The following is a 23786-nucleotide window of genomic DNA, read 5'->3' as shown; positions in this document are numbered from 1 at the left end:
GTCAGACCAAAGGTCCATCTAGCCCAGTATCTGTCTACCAACAGTGGCCAATGCCAGGTGCCCCAGAGGGAGTGAACCTAACAGGCAATGATCAAGTGATCTCTCTCCTGCCATCCATCTCCATCCTCTGACGAACAGAGGCTAGGGACACCATTCCTTACCCATCCTGGCTAATAGACATTTATGGACTTAACCACCATGAATTTATCCAGTTCTCTTTTAAACGCTGTTATAGTCCTAGCCTTCACAACCTCCTCAGGTAAGGAGTTCCACAAGTTGACTGTGCGCTGCATGAAGAAGAACTTTCTTTTATTTGTTTTAAACCTGCTGCCTATTAATTTCATTTGGTGACCCCTAGTTCTTGTATCATGGGAATAAGTAAATAACTTTTCCTTATCCACTTTCTCAACATCACTCATGATTTTATATACCTCTATAATATCCCCTCTTAGTCTTCTCTTTTCCAAGCTGAAGAGTCCTAGCCTCTTTTTAATCTTTCCTCGTATGGGACCCTCTCCAAACCCCTAATCATTTTAGTTGCCCTTTTCTGAACCTTTTCTAGTGCTAGAATATCTTTTTTGAGGTGAGGAGACCACATCTGTACACAGTATTCGAGATGTGGGCGTACCCTGGATTTATATAAGGGCAATAATATACTCTCTGTCTTATTTTCTATCCCCTTTTTAATGATTCCTAACATCCTTTTGGCTTTTTTGACCGCCTCTGCACACTGCGTGGACATCTTCAGAGAACTATCCACGATGACTCCAAGATATTTTTCCTGACTCATTGTAGCTAAATTAGCCCCCATCATGTTGTATGTATAGTTGGGGTTATTTTTTCCAATGTGCATTACTTTACATTTATCCACATTAAATTTCATTTGCCATTTTGTTGCCCAATCACTTAGTTTTGTGAGATCTTTTTGAAGTTCTTCACAATCTGCTTTGGTCTTAACTATCTTGAGCAGTTTAGTATCATCTGCAAACTTTGCCACCTCCCTGTTTACCCCTTTCTCCAGATCATTTATGAATAAATTGAATAGGATTGGTCCTAGGACTGACCCCTGGGGAACACCACTAGTTACCCCTCTCCAATCTGAGAATTTACCATTAATTCCTACCCTTTGTTCCCTGTCTTTTAACCAGTTCTCAATCCATGAAAGGACCTTCCCTTTTATCCCATGACAGCTTAATTTACGTAAGAGCCTTTGGTGAGGGACCTTGTCAAAGGCTTTCTGAAAATCTAAGTACACTATGTCCACCGGATCCCCCTTGTCCACATGTTTGTTGACCCCTTCAAAGAACTCTAATAGATTAGTAAGACACGATTTCCCTTTACAGAAACCATGTTGACTATAGCTCAACAGTTTGTTTTTCTATGTGTCTGACAATTTTATTCTTAACTATTGTTTCAACCAGTTTGCCCGGTACCGACGTTAGACTTACCGGTCTGTAATTGCCGGGATCACCCCTAGAGCCCTTTTTAAATATTGGCGTTACATTAGCTAACTTCCAGTCATTGGGTACCGAAGCCGATTTAAAGGACAGGTTACAAACCTTAGTTAATAGTTCCGCAACTTCACATTTGAGTTCTTTCAGAACTCTTGGGTGAATGCCATCTGGTCCCGGTGACTTGTTAATGTTGAGTTTATCAATTAATTCCAAAACCTCCTCTAGTGACACTTCAATCTGTGACAGTTCCTCAGATTTGTCACCTACAAACGCCAGCTCAGGTTTGGGAATCTCCCTAACATCCTCAGCCGTGAAGACTGAAGCAAAGAATCCATTTAGTTTCTCCGCAATGACTTTATCGTCTTTAAGCGCTCCTTTTGTATTTCGATCGTCAAGGGGCCCCACTGGTTGTTTAGCAGGCTTCCTGCTTCTGATGTACTTAAAAAACATTTTGTTATTACCTTTGGAGTTTTTGGCTAGCCGTTCTTCAAACTCCTCTTTGGCTTTTCTTATTACACTCTTGCACTTAAGTTGGCAGTGTATGTTTTCCTTTCTATTTGCCTCACTAGGATTTGACTTCCACCTTTTAAAGGAAGTCTTTTTATCTCTCACTGCTTCTTTTACATGGTTGTTAAGCAACAGTGACTCTTTTTTAGTTCTTTTACTGTTTTTCTTAATTTGGGGTATACATTGAAGTTGGGCCTCTATTATGGTGTCTTTAAAAAGGGCCTACGCAACTTGCAGGGATTTCACTTTAGTCACTGTACCTTTTAACTTTTGTCTAACTAACCCCCTCATTTTTGTATAGTTCCCCCTTTTGAAATTAAATGCCACAGTGTTGGGCAGTTGAGGTGTTCTTCCCACCACAGGAATGTTGAATGTTATTGTATTATGGTCACTATTTCCAAGCGGTCCTGCTATAGTTACCTCTTGGACCAGCTCCTGCGCTCCACTGGGGATTAAATCTAGAGTTGTCTCTCCCCTTGTGGGTTCCCGTACCAGCTGCTCCATGAAGCAGTCATTTAAAGTATTGAGAAATTTTATCTCTGCATTTCGTCCTGAAGTGAAATGTTCCCAGTTAATATGGGAATAATTGAAATCCCCCACTATTATTGTGTTCTTAATTTTGATAGCCTCTCTAATTTCCCTTAGCATTTCATCATCACTATTACCGTCCTGGTCAGGTGGTCGATAATAGATCCCTAATGTTATATTTTTACTAGAGCATGACATTTCTATCCATAGAGATTCTATGGAACATGTGGATTCGCTTAAGATTTTTACTTCATGTGAATCTACACTTTCTTTCACATATAGTGCCACTCCTCCCCCTGCACGACCTGTTCTGTCCTTCCAATATATTTTGTACCCTGGAATGATTGTGTCCCATTGATTGCTCTCAGTCCACCAGGTTTCTGTGATACCTATTATATCAATATCCTCCTTTATCACAAGTCACTCTAGTTCACCCATCTTATTATTTAGACTTCTGGCATTTGTGTACAAGCACTTTAAAAACTTGTCCCTGTTTATTAGCCTGCCTTTTTCTGATGTGCCAGATTCTTTTTTATGTGACTGTTTATAATCTGATCCGGCCTTTGCATTATACTCTTCAGTCCTCTGCTCCTGACTATAACCTGGAGATTCTCTATCATCAGACTCTCCCCTAAGAGAAGTCTGTGTCCGATCCACACGCTCCTCTGCAGCGGTCAGCTTTCCCCAATCTCCTAGTTTAAAAACTGCTCTACAACCTTTTAATGTTTAGTGCCAGCAGTCTGGTTCCACTTTGGTTTAGGTGGAGCCCATCTCTCCTGTATAGGCTCCTCCCATCCCAGAAGTTTCCCCAGTTCCTAATGAATGTGAACCCCTCCTCTCTACACCATTGTCTCATCCACGCATTGAGACTCTGAAGCTCTGTCTGCCTACCTGGCCCTGCGCATGGAACTGGGATCATTTCTGAGAATGCCACCATAGAGGTCCTGGATTTCAGTCTCTTCCCTAGCAGCCTAAATTTGGCTTCCAGGACATCTCTCCTACCCTTCCCTATGTCATTGGTACCTACATGTACCACGACCCAGCACTACACATAAGTCTGTCTAGATGCCTCGAGAGATCCGCAACCTTCGCACCAGGCAGGCAAGTCACCATACGGTTCTCCCGGTCATCACAAACCCAGCTATCTACATTTCTAATAATTGAATCTCCCATTACTAGCACCTGCCTTTTCCTAGAAACTGGAGTTCCCTCCCCCCGGAGAGGCAACGTCAGTGCGAGAGGCAACCTCAGCACCATCTGGAAGGAGGGTCCCAACTACGGGAAGGTTTCCCTCTGCTCCCATTGACTGCTCTGCTTCCCTGGGCCTTTCATCCTCCTCAACAGCGCAGGGGCTGTCCGAGCGGAGGTGGGACAATTCTACAGTGTCCCGGAAAGCCTCATCAACATACTTCTCTGCCTTTCTTAGCTCCTCCAGTTCCGCCACCCTGGCCTCCAAAGTCCGTACATGGTCTCTGAGGGCCAGGAGCTCCTTGCACCGACTGCACACATTCGCCACCTGCCCACAGGGCAGGTAATCATACATGCAACACTCAGTGCAATAAACTGGATAGCCCCCACTCTGCTGCTGGGCTTCTGCCTGCATTGTCTCCTAGTTAATGGAAGGGTGGTTTACAGACAGGGGTTTTGAAATGTGGTTCGGTTTATAGGTTTTCCGGGGGGGGGCGCAGAGAAGGGGTTACGGCTGGCGAGGGACTCCCACTCCCTTCCCACTCCCCTTCTAAACTCCCTTGCGAAACTCCCTGTTAGCAGCCCCTGGTCGCTTGTGCGCGGCTTTATAAAGCCCTGGCCTGAGTGAATGCCCCGCCCACTGATTAAGGCTCAGCCAATTACCAGAGGCTTCGAGCTTTCAAACCTGCCTCCAACTGCCAGCCAGAGCACACGGTCCCTCAAACAAACAAACAAACAAACAGACTGACAAACACAAGCTCAGCACACAGCAAGTAACCCCCAAACACAAACAAACACACACTACAGACAGTCACTTATCCCACAGATGCTGTATTAGCTCCTCCTTCACCTGGAGAACTCCCTTGCAAAACTCCCTGTTAGCAGCCCCTGTTCACAAAGCTGCCCCAGGGGGGCAGAGCAGGCAGAGAAACAACAGGCTGATGGCACCATGACACACCCTTGGGATGCTCAGGACTCTGAGTCACCTTGTTACCCACCCCTTTATCTCCAGCAAGAGTAAGGTTTGCTGGTGCTTAACTGGGTGTCAATTCTGTGACATCACTGATCTATTAGTCACTCAATCTCCTCTGGCCTCTGCCAGCCCTTATTTTGCCTTACAGGGACAATCCACACAGCAGCTTGTCTGAGTCAGCTGAGATCAACGCCATATATCATCACAGCACTGAGATATATTTATAGTGAAAATAATCATAAATTCATTATCCAAAGCTAAGATTTAAGAGATTGTGAGAAAGGATAACAATGGGAAAAGAAATAGTTACATATACAATAAAAAGTATAACATGCTTCTTGGCATCTAAACTTAACCCGCTAAACACCCATTTGAGGTAGTGTATCTCACCTAAAGCAATCTCCCAGCATCTCCAACCAGCATGGCCAGGATCTGTCTTTCACGAATTCAAAAGTGTTGTCCTTTTTGCTTCCGCAGTGAAAGACGAAAGGGTGTCCCTTTGCCTCTCCTTATTTCCTGTAAAATTCATTGTTTTGTCCCTGGAATTAGGCAGATCCCTGTGGTTTATTCCCTGGTATGCTGGTTCGATGTTGCCTTCCATTCTCATATTGATGTCATATGCAAATGGACTTCCATTGTGTTGGTTTATGTGCTTATTCTACACGTGAAACAGGTGAATATACATCCTTTGTCTGGTCAAAACCCTGAAAACGTATTTTCTAATATATACCCACAACTCTTTAAATATCGTTTCTACATACACCTCACAGTGATTAGTAGGATCAGTATGCCATAAAAGCATTTTTTAGAGAGCTCTCTTGATCCTCTTTGGATAAATAACTATGTACAAAGTGTGCTGGGTGTGGTGAGTTTGTGAAGCCCGTCAGGAGTTACTGTTGCGGAACAGTGAACCCTTTGTCAATTGGCATTGAGGGGTTCTTAGGGTCACAGGCACAAATCACAAAGTCTAAATCCCAGCAGGAAGCCAGAGAGACTCAAAGCAGAGATGCCCAGAGTGGGCCACATTTGCTGACCTGCTTCATTCAGCTGACACCAGAGGAACAGAGATGACCTGTACCTACCCATCTGTGGATACCTTCAGTGTGAGGGAGTCCCTAGTGGGTGTAGAGTGGGTGCTGAGGGAGTGTCCCAGACAGAGAGAGGTGGGGAGAGAGTTACTGGAGCCTATCCCCAGCTTGGGCACCATGCCTTGGGGCAACAGATGCAAGGTAGAACACTTCCCAGGATGCTCTAGCCCAGGAGTGGGCAAACTACAGCCCGCGAGCCACACCCGGCCCGTGGGACCCTCCTGCCAGGCCCCTGAGCTCCTGGCCAGGGAGGCTCCCCCTGGCCCCTTCCCCGCCTTCCCCTCTCTCCCGCAGCCACGCTGCTGAGCAAGCAGTGCTCTGGGGGGCGGGGCTGCACACTCCTGCAGGAGAGTGGGGCAGCATGTCTGGCTCTAGCCAGGCTGCCAGACCTCTAAGTGGCATGGAAGGGGGCCAGGGCAGGGGTTGGGGGGTTGGATAAGGGACAGGGGGATCCAGGGGGCACTGAGGGGACAGGGAGCAAGCAGGGCTGGATGAGGTGGAGGTTCTGGGAGGGTGGTCAGGGAATGGGGAGTGGGGGGTTGGATAAGGGGCAGGGAGTCCCATGGGACAGTAAGGGGGCAGGGGGCTGGATGGGGTCAGGGCAGTCAGGAGACAGGGAGCATGGGGGATAGGTAGGGGTGGGGTCCTGGGGGCAGTTAAGGTGGGGAATCTTTGGAGGGCGATCAGGGGACAAAGAGCAGGGGGCTTAGATAGCGGGTGGGTCCCAGGGGCATGGTTAGGGGCAGGGGGTGTCTCTGGAGGGGGCAGTCAGGGGACACGGAACGGGGGGGGGTGGATGCATCAATGGTTCTGAGGGGGGCAGTCAGGGGGCGGGAAGTGGGAGGGGGTTGGATAGTGGGTGGGGCCAGGCTGTTTGTAGGGCACAGCCTTCCCTACCAGGCCCTCCATACAATTTTGCAACCCTGATGTGGCCCTCGGGCCAAAAAGTTTGCCCACCCCTGCTCTAACCTCTGCTGGGGATGCGGCAGAGAATCAAGGATCTGCAACAGGAAACTGATCACAGCAGATAATCTGTCCCAGTATAATATCACCAAACAGCTGACTGGCCCCATGAGACCATTCTGGGGTTCCAGGCAGGAACTTTATCTTCAAGGCTATTTGTAATTAATTAAATAAATTTAATCAAGGAGCTAGCATACCTGGAGAGCTGCATTTCCAAAGGTCCAAGACTGCTTTTCAGTGTCCCACATGAATGTTAAGAGCCAGTGCCAATGGGGATCCATGCTTTAGTGGAGTAGCGTTAGATTCCATATACTCTGTGATGGAGTTAAACTCAACCCTGTTACTTTCATCCCTGTTCCTCTCACCTATGATGGCACTAGAAATCAGCTGGGTTGGTTTTATCCAGGGCTGGCTGTGGGGCTCTCCCTAGAGGCCTTTGGAATTCACTTCCTGGGGTATCAGTTTAGCAACATCCAGAGCAAATTGCAGGGAGCATATATTTTTATAAGCTTCTCTTTGCAGTGCTTGCCTTATTATTCATATCATGGTGCAGCAATTGGTGGGGCAGGGACATTGTGGCCTGCCCACTTTTTAACATGGGCATAATTTGGGGGGCAGGAGGCTGCATTCTCCCCCCACAACTGTAAGCTCCTCCACCACGAAATGCAGCCCCTGCCGGTGGCACCAGCCTTAGCCTCCCCTCACCATGAATCCCTGCCCCTCTCAATGCCCCTCTCTGCTCCTCCTCTTCCTCTTGAGGCCCTGGCCCCTGACCGGGCTAGAAGCTGGAGCTAGGTACTGGTAAGAGACACCCATGGAGTCCAGGCCACGGTGGGGAGTCCCAGACACTCCACCTGCCCTGGGTGGCACACCCTGGGGAGCAGGGACGCAGTCTGGGGGCTGCTTTTCAGAATTACAGTTACAGAATAGTGAGCACTTTGCCATTTGGCATTGAAGGGCACTGAGGTCACAGTGTGTGTACATTTTGTTTGTATATAACCAGGGGTGAGCTGCAGCGGGTTCGCACGGGTTCGCGTGAACCCGTTGTTAAATTTTAGCAGCCATTTTAGAACCGCTTGTTAAGGGCTGCTAAATTTAACAAAAGTTCCCGCCCACTCCTCTCCTGCTCCGCCCCCTTCTCCTCCCCCTCCCCTGCTTCCCGCGAATCAGATGTTTGCGGGAAGCCTGAACAAGCAGCATGGAGGCAGCCAGCAGGTAAGCTGGGGCGCGGAGGGGGAGGGGAGGTGCGGCTGGCTCAGCAGCTCCCGGTCCCAGACCGCGGCTCCCTCCAGCCCAGCGCCGGCCCGGGGAGTCGGGCCCCGCGGCTGCCGCCGAGCGGCCAGGCCCCGGTGCCCGCCCGGGGAGTTGGGCCGAGCGGCCGGGCCGCGGCGCCGGCCCGACCCGGCCCGGGGAGTCGGGCCGAGCGGCCGGGCTGCGGCGCCGGCCCGGCCCAGCCCGGGAGTCGGACCAGCGGCCGGGCCGCAGCGCCGCCCGGCCCGGGAGTCGGGCCGAGCGGCTCGGCGAGTCGGGCCGCGGTGCCTGCCTGGCCCGGCCCGGGGAGTCGGGCCGAGCGGCGCCGGTCGTGGTCCTGGCAGAGTGGACCCGGTCCTCAGGCAGTGTGGTAAGGGGGTCGGGAGGGGGGGGGTTGTGGGGGTGGATAGGGGTCAGGGCAGTCAGAGGGCAGGGAACAGGGGATTGAATGGGGCAAGGGTCCCGGGGAGCAGTCAGGAAAGAGCAGGGTTGGATGAGGTGGTGGGGGCACTCAGGGACAGAGAGAAGGGGTAGTTGTATGGGGTAGGGGTTCTGGGGGCCATTGAGAATGAAAGGAGGGGTTGGGTGGGGTGGCAAGGGGCAGTCAGGGGACAGGGAAGGGGGGGATGGGTCAGGGGTCTCGGAGTGTGTGTGTGTTAAGGAACATGAGAGGTTGGATGGGGCACGACCCCCCCCCCAACGGAGGGGGGGAAGGAGGGAACCCGTTGTTAAAATTTTGGAGGGAGGAGGGAACCCGTTGTTAAAAATTTGGCAGCTCATCACTGTATATAACACGTGTCTGTTGCAGTTCAGTTTGCTCTCTATGTTGCTAAACTCTAATCCTATCAGAGTTTTGTGTAAAGAGAGAAGATGGGGAGTAGGGGACCTGTGGGTCTGAAAATGGCTTTTTGTCCACTGCGTGTGTGCGCTTAACTTTCTGTGCATCTCTTTGTGGTGCATGCCTTTAGTGTTCATATATGTGCATGTGCTATTCCTTGGGGAATTCTGTGCCAAAAAATTAAAAATTCTGCACCAAAAATTTAAAATTCTGTACACAATTTAAAAATTCTGAAAATTCTGCACATTTTATTTGTCAAACAATAGAATCATGCCATATTCAATTATTTTGGTAATTTATTTCAAAATATCTGTCATCAAGTATGTCTGTAACAATATATACCAAAAAAAATTCTGATTTTTTTTTACAAATAAATTCATTACTAGGCATATTAATACAGAATATTGAGTAATTAATTTAAATTACAATACAGAACTGTATTTCCTGCATCCGTCAGAAGCAATGCAAAGCCTTGGGAGAGTCAGAGGTAACGTAAGAGCTGAGGGAGAGGGAAGGAGCCTGGGAGTGAACCTGGAGGTTGCTGGGTGTTCGTGGCAGAAAGGTTTTCTTTTTTGGGGGGGGAGGGAGAATAGGATTGTTAGGGAGTTGGAAAGCCTCCCCCATGCAGACCCTGGCTGATGCCAAGCTTCTCCCATTCAGTAGGAACATCTGCCCGTGTCCCTGCACCCTCCATCCCCATGTGTCCCTTGGAATTTGAAAAAATTAGTAAAGCCTTTGTCAGGTAAAAAGTGTATTTTTGACATTTTCTAAATGCTTTCTTTCAGTGGTTTTAAACTAACATTTAGTCTAAATCAACATGGTTGCACAGAACATTTCAGTTTCAGCAAAGTGGAGTTTTCCAATGGAAGAATGTCCCACTGAACTTTTACCTACTCTAGAATGCAACTTAAGGTGGTTTGTCTATAAAATAGTGCATAGTCTGACTGAATGTATGTTTACCTGTTTTGGAAAGGAAGTTGGAGGAGAAGGGGTGAGTGTGTGATGTTTTATGGTTTTTACAAGAATTTTAAAACATATTTAAATGTATGCCCATATATAGGTGCATTTATAGGTTGAAAAGTATGTTAGCACAATGTGAAGACCCTGGATACTTTCCCCCTCTCATTGGAGGAGAGTGAAAGTGTGTCTACATCCCTTGGCTTTTAAAGCATTTTAATCCCTTGTGACATTGCCAACATTCTCCTTTCCCTCCTCCACTTTGTGCTTTAACATCAGGCATAACAACTGGTCTGATGCTACAAAACGGAAGCAAGTTATTTCAGGTTTACATATATCACATATTAGTGTTTTAGTTCCCATATAGATTCTAACAGGCTTTCCCTCATCAGACATATGTTTTCAATTGCAAATTTCTTTGCACATCTTATTAAACACCTCTTTCTATTTCATTTTTCATGTGTTAGCTGTGTTTCTTTACCATTTCTAAGGGTGGCTCTAAAATAACAATACCTATGTCGCCTTTCCTCTATAGATCTGAGTGCTTTACAAAGGAAGTCACTATCAATATTCCCATTTTACCGATGGGGAAACTGTGGCACAGTGACTTGCCCAAGGTCACCTAGTAGGCCAACGGCAGAGCTGGGAATAGAAACCAGGTCTCCTGAGTTCTAATGGAGTGGTCTGTGCACTAGGCCATACTGCCAATTGTGGGTGCTAGGGTATGGTGGCTGTTACTAACAGATTTCACTGTACTAGTGTCTCCAAAGAAATTCTCTCTGCCTGGCTGACTCTTGGTGTTTTTAGGGAGATAATTACTGCAAAGGACCCTTAATGAATGACCTGTCCCAACTTCCTCAACTGAGTAACACACACTGTGATTCTGTTACATTAACATTCATGTGCAATTTCTTTTTCAGTTTTGGATCTTGAGCAACCTGAAGAAGCAGGTATGTGGCAATCTAACAAAGAACTGTGTTCAGCAATAAACAATGATTACAGGCATTAGACTACAGCTGCATAATGTTCAGTTCACTAGTAGAAATAACAACACTCCAGGGCTTGTCTTCACAGGGATGCTCACGAACATTAAGATGAATCGATTACAGGTGTGACATTAAAGCACACTAAACCCCTGTATAGATCCAAGGAGGATTAACTTACCACAAATCTGGCTGCTTTACTCCTGAATGAGAGCATCCCTATGAGTGGTTTAACAAGGTTTAACTTATGTGCACTGACCTCACTCCTTTAGTTGATTCACCTTAGCTACTGAGTCTCCCAGCATAGGCGTAGCTTCGGACTATAGTCTCATCAGATCACACAGGCTAACTTGCTTTGGATGGGAGATGAGGAAACAAGTTGAAGATCTCCATGAAACATTTAGATGCACAGAAAATGGTGCTGGTGATTAGGAGGAGCTCTGTTCTCTGAATCAGTGCAGAATCACTGCACCAGCATTGTGCTGGAGGACACTCTGATGTCAGGATTACTATGTTTTAAATAAGGTAAAGTAATTAGAGATCCTCATCTGTGGTCCTTAAAGATGCTTTGGTGCTTTTAAAATCCCTGGACGCTGGACAAATTCTAGTTTGTGTAGCTATATTCTTCACACCTAAATTCCCAGGATTGTTTCAGTTGTATATGAAGCAGTGAAGAATGTCCTGTCCTAACTTGTTATGTAGTGCAGTTGTGCACTCTTAAACAGTTAACAGCTTTCACCTTAGAGATGGGTTCATTTCAATATTTAGTGAAATGTCTCCTCTATATGTATACACAGAAGGCTGAATATTACAGGTTTTATTCACATGACTACTTTCAATCAGGGGCAGCTCTAGACATTTCGCTGCCCCAAGCACAGCGTCATGCTGCGGGGAGTGCTCTGCCGGTCGCCGGTACCGCGGCTCCGGTGGACCTCCCGCAGGCGTGCCTGTGGAGGGTCCACTGGTCCCAGAGCTTCGGTGGAGCCGCGCAGGACTAGTGGACCCTCCGCAGGCACGCCTGCGGGAGGTCCACCGAAGCCGCGGGACCAGAGGACCCTCCGCAGGCATGCTGCCGAAGGCACTCTGCCTGCCGCCCTCCTTGCGACCGGCAGAGCGCCCCCGCAAGCACGCGCTTGGCGTGCTTGGGCCTGGAGCTGCCCCTGCTTTCAATGAGACTACTGATATGAGTGAAGATTGTGGGATCAGGCTCATAGTAAATTGATCTGGAGACATTTTATGACGACAGATGCAATATGAACTTAAGGTACCAGTATTGTTTAAATAGCTTTATTGTAAGAGTCGTGATGACAGTATTTTCTCTGAAATTTTAATTCAATATATCTCATGTTTTATGTCATTAACTTAGATTACAGGGTGAAGTATAGTGAACACATACAAAACCAGTACAAAGTTATAAAATACATGAACTCTCGTCTTGGTGAGAATGTGAATCTAAACAGCAGGTACACAAAGCTGATTATCGTAAAGGAACATCGTTCCAAAAAGGAGCGAGAACATGAAATAATGGACTCAGGACGCAGACATGCAGAAATCATGACTAAACGAGCTAGTTCTATTACAATCAATGGTTTATTTGACCCTGATAAGTATGGACAAATACCATCAATTGTTGTGCTGCAGGGAACTGCAGGGATTGGGAAAACAATGACAGCAAAAAAGATCATGTTTGACTGGGCAGTTGGAGAACTTTATCAGAGCAGGTTTGATTATGTCTTCTACATAAACTGTAGGGAAATTAACTCTGGCATTGAGCAGGGAAGTGTTGTTGATTTGATTTTAAAGAATTGTCCTGATCAAAATGCACCAGTTGATAAGATTTTGAGGAATCCAGAGAAACTCCTGTTCATAATTGATGGTTTTGATGAACTGAGATTTTCATTTGCACAGCCAGAAAGTAATCTGTGCTCTGATCCCTTTAAGAAGCAGCCAGCAGCAATCATCCTGAGCAGTTTATTTAGGAAAAAAGTTCTTTCCAAATCCTACTTAATAGTCACGACAAGACCAACAGCTCTGGAGGAACTGCAGCAGTATTTGCAAGGTGAACGGTATGCAGAAATACTGGGATTTACCGAAGCTGAGAGGGAGGAATATTTCTACAAGTTCTTCAAGAAAGAAGAAAAAGCAAGAAAAGCCTTTAATTTTGTAAAAGACAATGAAATGCTCTTCACCATGTGCTTTGTTCCCATTGTGTGTTGGATCATCTGCACGGTTCTGAATCAACAGATGGAAGAAGGTAAAGATCTTGCACAAAATTCAGAAACAATCACTGGTATGTACATGCTCTATCTTTTCAGCTTATTAAAGGGTCACAGCAGCAATTCAAAAAAACAGATAAAAGTTAACTGGAAGGGACTTTGCTCCTTGGCTGCAGATGGAATCTGGAGGCAGAAAATACTGTTTGAGGAAGAAGAAATCAAGAAGCACGGCTTAGATATGTCTGACTCTCTCTTTCTGAATGAAAATGTTTTTCTAAAATATAATGACACTGAGTGTGTTTACAGCTTCATTCACTTGAGTCTTCAAGAGTTTTTTGCAGCTTTATTTTATGTGTTGGAGAAAGAAGATACGATGGTGGAAGAGTCAGAAACTGCTGTGAACAATGTGCAAAAATTGTTAGAAAACTATGGAAAATCTAGAAATTATTTAACGTTAACAGTGCGATTCCTGTTTGGTCTCTTAAATACAGAGGCAATAGAGGCCATCAACAAAAAGATTAAATGCAAAATTTCATCCAAAATAAAACCAGATTTACTAAAATGGATTAAAAACAAACCGAAAATATCATCCTTGTCTTGGAAATCTGATGAGGAGTTATCACCCTTGAAAAATGCTGAGATGATTTACCTGCTTGAGGAGTTTCACTGCTTGTATGAAATTCAAGAACAGAGTTTTGTGCAAAGCGCGCTGAATCATTTCACTGAGCTCAATTTAGCTGAATACAATTTTAGCAAAATGGATCAAGTGGCTCTTTCATTCTGTCTAAAAAACTGTTGTAAACTGGAGACACTTAATCTAAATCTGTGCCTCTTTGGATTTGAAGACCCAAACAAGGATTTCCCAAGGCCATCCAAGCAGCAACATCTGTAAGTATTGCCCAAGCTCCAAAAACACCTACATAATTTCGTAGGTAGAGAAATTCTTGAGGGAGAAGGTAGTTAAAAAATGGAAGATGACAGCAGACAAGGTGACAAAGATGTTCAGGATGCCGGATCAGGTGGTGATTTAACGGTAAAACTGAGAAGATGTTATGAAGGGGTGAGACTCTGCCCCATTTGCTGGGCTGATGCTTGTGAGTGCTGCTGCCTCCTGCATCTAAGGAGGCAGGGGATAGAGCTGCTCCAAGACGGCAGGAAGTCACCTTAAATTGGTTAGCAAAGGGATACAGCTGTTGAATTTGGCAGCCTGAATGGTGACCTGACACAGGGCAAACCTTCTCCTACCCTGGTGTACTGCTGCCTAACCTGTTCTCTTGGTCTCCTGGATACAAACACACACGTGCTGTTGCCCTTTTGCCGCATGGGCATTTAATCTTCACATCCCACAGGCATACAGCAGGAAGGGATTTCCACACCGCGTTCTCCCCTCTCCCAGGCTCACACTCTGAGCTCTTTCTGTCACTTCCTGCCCCTTCCAAATACTGAGCCAACTGCCTCATCAAGCCCAACACTTGTCACCCAAGTATCAGTAATCTCCAACAACAGAAATGGGTTCATTGGCTTCAGTTAAGCCTGCAGTTTTCCCGGCACTGCAGCAACTTTTGTGGCCAGGGTGCTACAGGTAGCACCCTGTCACATGACCTCTAGGGCACAACTTAAAAATCCAAGTTACCAGTGAGCACAAGGAGGGAGAGGACACAACTAAAACAAAACCACACAACCTCACACTATGTAAGGGTATGTCTACACTACCAGAGTAGTTCGATTTAACTTAACTCGAATTTGTGGAATTGACCTTACAAAGTCGAACGTGTGTATCCACACTAAGGACAGTAATTCGACTTTGTGAGTCCACACTAACGGGGCAAGCGTCGACATTGGAAGCGGTGCACTGTCGGCAGCTATCCCACAGTTCCCGCAGTCCCCACTGCCCGTTGGAATGCTGGGTCGAGCCCCCAATGCCTGCTGGGGGAAAAAATGTGTCGAGGGTGGTTTTGGGTAACTGTCATCATTCAACCGTCACTCCCGCCTTCCCTCCCTGAAAGCGCCGGCGGGAAATCTGTTCGCGCACTTTTCTGGTCAGTGACAGCGCGGACGCCACAGCACTGCGAGCATGGAGCCCGCTGCGATCATCACTGCACTTATGGCCGTTGTCAACTCCTCGCACCTTATCGTCCACCTCTTCAACAGTCAGCTGCTGAGAAATCGGGCGAGGACGCTCCGGCAGCGCGGTGAGGACATGAAGTCAGAGAGTTGCACAGACCTCTCAGAAAGCAGGGTACGCCACGCTGTGGAGATCATGGTGGCAATGGGTCATGTTCATGCTGTGGAACGGCGATTCTGGGCCCGGAAAACAAGCACGGACTGGTGGGACCGCATAGTGCTGCGGGTCTGGGATGAATCACAGTGGCTGCGAAACTTCAGGATGCGTAAGGGAACTTTCCTTGAACTGTGTGACTTGCTGCCCCCTGCCCTGAAGCGCAAGGACACCCGGATGCGAGCAGCCCTGAGTGTGCAGAAGCGAGTGGCCATAGCCCTCTGGAAACTTGCAACGCCAGACAGCTACCGGTCAGTAGCGAACCACTTTGGCGTGGGCAAATCTACCGTGGGGGTTGCTGTGATGCAAGTAGCCCACGCAATCATAGAGCTACTGCTCTCAAAGGTAGTGACCCTGGGAAACGTCCAGGTCGTCATAGATGGCTTCGCCGCGATGGGATTCCCAAACTGCGGTGGGGCTATAGATGGAACTCACATCCCTATCCTGGCACCGGACCACCAGGCCAGCCAGTATATTAACCGAAAGGGCTACTTTTCAATGGTGCTGCAAGCACTGGTGGACCATACGGGATGCTTTACCAACATCAACGTTGGGTGGCCGGGCAAGGTTCATGACGTGCGTGTTTTCAGGAACTCTGGTGTGTTTAGACGCATGCAGGAAGGTAGTTTCTTCCCGGACCACAAAATAACTGTTGGGGATGTGGAGATGCATATAGTGATCCTTGGGGACCCAGCCTACCCGCTAATGCCCTGGCTCATGAAGCCCTATACAGGCGCCTTGAACAGTGACAAGGAACTCTTCAACTACCGGCTGAGCAAGTGCAGAATGGTGGTGGAGTGTGCTTTTGGACGTCTCAAGGGGAGATGAAGGAGCTCACTGACTCGCTCGGATCTCAGCAAAACCAATATCCCCATTGTTATTGCAGCTTGCTGTGTGCTCCACAATCTCTGTGAGAGCAAGGGGGAGACATTTATGGCGGGATGGGAGGTTGAAGCAAATCGCCTGGCTGCTGATAACGCTCAGCCAGACACCCGTGCGATTAGAAGAGCCCAGCGGGAAGCGCTGTGCATCCGGGAGGCTTTGAAAGCTAGGTTCCTCTGCGAGCAGAGTGACCTGTGACTGTTCAGTTTCTTTACAGAGAAGCTGAACCTGCCCCTGTTTCTTTACCCAGTTACTGTTGACTATCCTCTGCAGTTACATACCCCGTTCACCCTGTTTCCCCCCTTCCAACACATTTAAAAATAAAATACATGGAACATTGTTAATTAACAACGTTTTCTTTATTAATGATTTCGCAGTAAAGGGTTGAAACTGGGACGCAGACTGTGGTGGGTAGGGTGGGTAGTGATGTAAAGACCGTTTCTAAACTCGAGGAATAACAGGCTCCTGCTCCTAGAGCGGTCCGCAATGCCGGACTGGTTGTTTCAATGGAGCCTGCCACCCCTCCTTTTTGGGACTCTGTGTGCGGGGACTATGTGACCTTGCGGCGGGGGAGGACGGTTACAGATTCCCCTGCTGCGTGGCTCTATGGTCCAGGACAAGGACCACTGCATAAGATCTGTAACCGCCCTCCTCCGCCACAAAGTCACGTACCCCCCCCACACACAGAACATGGAAACCACCTCCCATACCGACCAGGGTGCCTACTGACTGCACTGTGTGTGTGACCTGCTGCTGATCCTGCCCCCGTGTCTGTACCCTGGTAAAGGTGACTGTCCTATGCAATTACCAACCCCCTTCCCCACGCCCCCCCCTTCAAATACAGTCTTCTGTACAAGAACATGACGGAAACAGTAATTAACAGCAAAGTATTTTTAATAATCCACTAGACAGTTAGGGGATGAAACTGGGATGGGGGCTTGGGTGAGGCAGGAAGGAAAGGAATTCTCAAAATTTAGGGTATGAGACCCCGGTTGGGGTGACGGGCATGAATGAATGAATGATGAATGAGCTTTTGGGTACTTGAGCACTCTGCAGGGGTGGCACGACAGTTTTCACGGCTCCTGGCACCCCTCCTTCTTGTTACTTTGGATGAGGGGGGTATGGGACTTTGTGGCGGGGGAGGGCGGTTGCAGATACACTGCAGGGGGGCTCTGTCCTCCTGCCTGCGGTCCTGCAGAACATCCACAAGGCGCCGGAGCGTGTCCGTTTGCTCCCTCATTAGTCCAAGCAGCATTTGAGTCGCCTGCTGGTCCTCTTGACGCCACCTGTCCTCCCGTTCGCTGTGTGAGCGCTGGTACTGAGAGAGGTTCTCCCTCCACTGGCTTTGCTGGGCTGCCTCGGCTCGGGAGCAGCCCATAAGTTCAGCGAACATCTCGTCCTGTGTCCTTTTCTTTCGCCGCCTAATCTGCGCCAGCCTCTGTGAGGGGGATGCTGGGGCAGGTCGGGAGACAGTCGCAGCTGTGTGATGGGAAAAATGGAGTGAATTCCTTACAAAGATACATTTTTGTGAACAATGAACATAGTCTAGTCTGTCTCTGTGAACAAGACCATGCACAGCACCTATCTCATGCGCACTCAGGACAAGTTTGAATTTTCGGCCTTTGCATTCATTGCCTGGGGTCTTGCACTGGAGATCAGACAAGCGGGGCAGGACAGCAGAATCCGTGGAGCAGGCAGGCATGGTAATCCGTAGACTTTTGGCTGCTTAAAACTTAATGTATAGCAGTGCCCTCCTTTCACGCTCAAAGCAATGGTCATAGCGTTTGCAAGTTCCTGCTGCCGGCAATCCGGAAAGCATGAACTCTGCCCCTGTTCCACCCCCTCGCGGCTGTCCCTGGGAAAGATCCCTGTATACTGCCCCTCTACCGACTTCACCACATGGCTGTAAACCGCCGCTTATTGTTATGTAAAGGAACAGTCAAGCACTCCGAATACTAACATGCCCCTAATTCAAAGCAGGACGCTCTGAGCGAGATCACCCTGAGGAGGATCACTGAAAGAGACAGAGACCGCATGCTGCGTGAAAGCCAGCACAAACCAGGGGCCTATGCCGCCATGCTCGTCGAGGCAATGCTACCAGAGTACGTGCTGATAGCGTGGCGTGGAAAAGTGTCCTACCACGGAGGACCCAATAAGGCTGCTCTCCCCAGGAACCTCATGCGGAGGGTTTTCGATTACTTGCAGGAGAGCTTCGTGGAGATCTCCCAAGAGGATTTCTGTTCTATCCCCGTATATATTGACCTTCTTTTCACATAGTTCAGATTCCTGTTCCATTAAAAATAAATGTTTACATGTTTAAAGCACTTACCGACTGATCCTTCCCCTGATTCAGGGTCCGGGTTAACGGCTGGGGAGGGTTGGTAGGGGATCTCAGTGAGGGTGATGAAGAGATCCTGGCTGTCGGGGAAATCAGCGTTGTAAGCGCTGTCGACTGCCTCCTCCTCCTCATCTCCTTCTCATCCTCCCTGTCCGCGAACATCGCCGAGGAACCGGCTGTCGACACTATCCCATCGTCAGAGTCCACGGACACTGGTGGGGCAGTGGTGGCAGACCCACCGAGAATGGCATGCAGTGCCTAGTAGAAGCGGCATGTCTGGGGCTGGGATCCGGAGCGTCTGTTGGCCGCTTTGATTTTTTGGTAGCCTTGTCTCAGGTCCTTGATTTTCACGCGGCACTGCATTGTATCCCGGCTGTATCCTCTGTCTGCCATGGCTTTGGAGACCTTCTCGTAGGTCTTTGCATTCCATTTTTTGGAGCGCAGCTCCGAAAGCACAGACTCATCGCCCCACACAGTGATCAGATCCAAGACTTCCCGGTCAGTCCATGCTGGGGCCTTCTTTCTATTCTGAGATTGCATGGACACCTCTGCTGGAGAGCTCTGCATCGCTGCCAGTGCTGCTGAGCTCGCCACGATGTCCAAACAGGAAATGAGATTCAAACTGGCCAGACAGGAAAAGGAATTCAAATTTTCCCGGGGCATTTCCTGTGTGGCTGGTCAGAGCATCCGAGCTCGGACTTCTGTCCAGAGCGTCAACAGAGTGGTGCACTGTGGGATAGCTCCCGGAGCTATTAGGGTCGAATTCCATCCACACCTAGCCTAATTCGACATGGCCATGTCGAATTTAGTGCTACTCCCCTCATCGGGGAGGAGTACAGAAATCGAACTAAAGAGACCTCTATGTCGAACTAAATAGCTTCGTTGTGTGGACGGGTGCAGGGTTAATTCGAATTAACGCTGCTAAATTCGACATAAACTCCTAGTGTAGACCAGGCCTAAGAAATGACCTTCACTCTCAGTTTGGAAGCAACAAAATCAGAGACAGCTTTATTCAGGACATGCAATTGCAAGGGAAGAACACAGCTGACAGAGAGCATCTCTGCCTCAGTTTCTCCAAAGTACAAGCAAAATCACACAAGCATTTATACCTCTTTGTGTCATGCATTCATTACTGATATCTGCATTTTATTTAGGCTATTTGCTATCCCAGGATTTTCTCACTTTCTCTTCTCAAACATTGTTATCTAAAGGTTAAGTCACACTGACTATTCTGCTGTTTTCCACTCGCTTTTGATGTGAGCCCTGCTTCTACAGGTAGTGTGATATTAGGCTAAGACTTGACAGAACAGTTGCTCTGTCTCTGACACTTAAATGGCTGCACTTAAATCCTCTTTCTTTCCCTGCTTCCACAACACACTTACCCTTTCCGTCACCCGAGGCTCTCTCCCTCTTTTGGGGGGTTAACAATCTTGCGCTCTGCTATCCCCATAGGCCTCTCGCCCCCCACTTTCTGGGTAAGGAAGGGGATTTGCATCTGCAGAGTCCTATCCCACTGAGACAGAGATGGGGCACTTGGAGAGGGTGCCAGAATCAGGAAAGAACCAATTAATAAAACATGTTTTAGCCTGATGACAGAAAAGAAATATCTGCCCCATACTATTGTGTGTGCTGCTGTTGACAAATTGCATTGTCAATTACTTGACCCCACTTCAGTTCCTTATTTCATTTCGAAATACACTCAAGAGACTAGCTCTGTGCCTTAAAGATTGAGGTGCCTCAACCAAGCAGGGGGCCGAAAACTAAGTTCTCCAACCACTAGTCCACTAGCTGTCCAGGCCCCCACATAAGAACTTTGTGACACCGCCCCCCCCCAGGGGTCAGACCCCAAGACTGAGGACCCCTGCAGTAATGTGTTTACAAAGACCTGTTTATTAGAGCTGGGCAGAATATAAAAAAATAGTTCTCAATGAATGTTGCCTTTTTCACAAATTGTCTGAACAGGAAAGGGTTACACTTCGTAGAACCTGTTCTATTTGACTCTTTGGGTAGGATTCACAAGGGGGTCAATTAGATGCCTAAATCCAAAAATCAGATACACAAAACCTCCACACAGCTGGTGCCTAAGCCTATACGTGCCTAAACACCAGAGACACCTGTTTTCCTTGGTAAAATCTCCCTGGTGCCCAAATTTCTGCCTCCTGGCATGCACACAGCTGCCTCAGACTTGAGACCAGAGAGAAGGTCAGCACCTACTGCTTTTCTAGGTCCCAGCAGGAGTCACCAAAGGTACATTCCTAAGCAATATCAACTGCAGGGTCAGATCCAGTTATATGGTTAGAGGCCATCTAATAAATCATGCCTCACACAAAGCTTACGGTGGTCCCCTTTATCTTAGTGGTTAGTACACCCACCTGGGGTGTAGGAGACCCAGGTTCACTTCCCTTCTCTGCCTGAGGGGGCTAGAATCCACATCTCCCACCCCTCAGAAGTGCACCCTATCCACCAGGCCATCCTGGGGTGGGACCGTATCAATCTCTCCTGCTGAAGCTGTTCCACTCTGTGTAAATAATCTTGGGAGCAAGGAGTGGAACCAGGTCTCAGCCCTCCCAGGTGAGTGCTCTCACCACTAGGTGAAAGGTTGTAAAGGGGGACCATCACCATTGCTTCCAGCCATGCTTTGTGTGTAAAAGATCTGGCCCAGCCAAGGGACCTGGCTCCAGGAGATGGTTCACCGCTGTGAATCACAATAGGAAGGATGCACCTAATTCCTTGATGGGGTAGGGTGGGGCTAAGGCCTGCCCCCTCTCCTCAGAATTTCCTATTGGCTAGTTTAGATGGCTCGCTGCTCAATGGCTTTTGTGGGTACCATTCTTTTGGCACTTAACGTTCCCCATGCGTTGTACAGGGAACCTGGGCACCTAACTCGAGGTTGTGAATTCCACTAGGCAGCAGGGCATGTAGAAGTTAGGTGATGCCACACTCTGCCCAAGTGCCCCTTGGGGATCCCACCCCCTGGATTTAGGATCCATCTTTTGGTAAAAGATGTTGTTTGTCTGGAGAAATGATAATGAACAGAAACAGTGGCATAACTCAGCTGCAGTGTATGATCCCACCACCCTAGAGGATATTACCATGTTCAGAAAACAGAATTAAAATCTATCTCCAGAGAGCAACATAGGGAATGTCTACACTACAAGAGTAGTTCAATTCAACTTAAGTCGAATTTGTGGAATCGACCTTATGAAGTCGAATTTGTGTATCCACACTAAGGACACTAATTCGACTTTGTGAGTTCACACTAATGGGGCAAGCGTCGACTTTGGAAGTGGTGCACTGTCGGCAGCTATCCCACAGTTCCCGCAGTCCCCACTGCCCATTGGAATGCTGGGTAGAGCCCCCAATGCCTGCTGGGGGAAAAATGTGTCGAGGGTGGTTTTGGGTAACTGTCATCATTCAACCGTCACTCCCATCCTCCCTCCCTGAAAGCGCCGGTGGGCAATCTGTTCGCACACTTTTCTGGTCAGTGACAGTGTGGACGCCACAGCACTGCAAGCATGGAGCCCGCTGCGATCATCACTGCACTTATGGCTGTTGTCAACTCCTCGCACCTTATCGTCCACCTCTTCCACAGTCAGCTGCTGAGAAATCGGGCGAGGAGGCTCCGGCAGCGCGGTGAGGACATGAAGTCTCAGAGTGGCACAGACATCTCAGAAAGCACGGGATCCCGCGCCGTGGAGATCATGGTGGCAATGGGTCATGTTCATGCTGTGGAATGGCGATTCTGGGCCCGGGAAACAAGCACGGACTGGTGGGACTGCATAGTGCTGCAGGTCTGGGATGAATCACAGTGGCTGTGAAACTTCAGGATGCGTAAGGGCACTTTCCTTGAACTGTGTGACTTGCTGTCCCCTGCCCTGAAGTGCAAGGACACCCGGATGCGAGCAGCCCTGAGTGTGCAGAAGCGAGTGGCCATAGCCCTCTGGAAACTTGCAACGCCAGACAGCTACCGGTCAGTAGCGAACCACTTTGGCGTGGGCAAATCTACCGTGGGGGTTGCTGTGATGCAAGTAGCCCACGCAATCGTTGAGCTACTGCTCTCAAAGGTAGTGACCCTGGGAAACGTCCAGGTCATCATAGATGGCTTCGCTGCGATGGGCTTCCCAAACTGCGGTGGGGCTATAGATGGAACTCACATCCCTATCCTGGCACCGGACCACCAGGCCAGCCAGTATATTAACTGAAAGGGCTACTTTTCAATGGTGCTGCAAGCACTGGTGGACCATAGGGGACGCTTTACCAACATCAACGTCGGGTGGCCGGGCAAGGTTCATGACGCGCGTGTTTTCAGAAACTCTGGTCTGTTTAGACGCCTGCAGGAAGGTAGTTTCTTCCCGGACCACAAAATAACTGTTGGGGATGTGCAGATGCCTACAGTGATCCTCGGGGACCCAACCTACCCGCTAATGCCCTGGCTCATGATGCCCTATACAGACGCCTTGGACAGTGACAAGGAACTCTTCAACTACTGGCTTAGCAAGTGCAGAATGGTGGTGGAGTGTGCTTTCGGACGTCTCAAGGGGAGATGGCGAAGCTTACTGACTCGCTCGGATCTCAGCAAAACCAATATCCCCATTGTTATTGCAGCTTGCTGTGTGCTCCACAATCTCTGTGAGAGCAAGGGGGAGACCTTTATGGAGGGATGGGAGGTTGAGGCAAATCACCTGGCTGCTGATTGCGCTCACCCAGACACCTGTGCGATTAGAAGAGTCCAGCAGGAAGCGCTGTGCATCCAGGAGGCTTTGAAAGCTAGGTTCCTCAGCGAGCAGCATGACCTGTGACTGTTCAGTTTCTGTACAGAGAAGCTGAACCTGCCCCTGTTTCTTTACCCAGTTACTGTTGACTATCCTCTGCAGTTACATACCCCGTTCGCCTCGTTTGCCCCCCTTCCAACACACGTGTAAAAATAAAATACATGTTCCATTGTTACTTAACAAAGGTTTCTTTATTAATGACTTTGCGTTAAAGGGTTGAAACTGGGACACAGACTGTGCTGGGTAGGGTGTGCAGTGATGTAAAGACCGCTTCTAAACTCAAGGAATGACAGGCTCCTGCTCCTAGAGCGGTCCGCAATGCCGGACTGGTTGTTTCAACGGAGCCTGCCATCCCTCCTTTTTGGGACTCTGTGTGCGGGGGCTATGTGACTTTGCGGCGGGGGAGGATGGTTACCAATTCCCCTGCTGCGTGGCTCTGTGGTCTAGGACAAGGACCGCTGCATAAGATCTGTAACCACCCTCCCCCGCTACAAAGTCACGTACCCCCCACCCACACAGAACCTGGAAACCACCTCCCATACCGACCAGGGTGCCTACTGACTGCACTGT

The 23786-nt window shown here is 48.5% G+C and overlaps 2 pseudogenes; both read left to right on the top strand.

Annotated features, from left to right (window-relative positions):
• The window catches only part of LOC120403834, a 282366-nt pseudogene that overhangs the window by 91621 nt on the left and 166959 nt on the right, over positions 1-23786 (top strand).
• The window catches only part of LOC120403024, a 48987-nt pseudogene continuing 37275 nt past the window's right edge, over positions 12075-23786 (top strand).

The sequence above is a fragment of the Mauremys reevesii genome, linkage group 4 (genome assembly GCF_016161935.1).
Source record: "Mauremys reevesii isolate NIE-2019 linkage group 4, ASM1616193v1, whole genome shotgun sequence".
NCBI lineage: Eukaryota > Metazoa > Chordata > Testudines > Geoemydidae > Mauremys > Mauremys reevesii.
The sequence above is the reverse complement of the archived record's forward strand: the minus strand, read 5'-3'. Positions and strand labels throughout refer to the sequence as shown.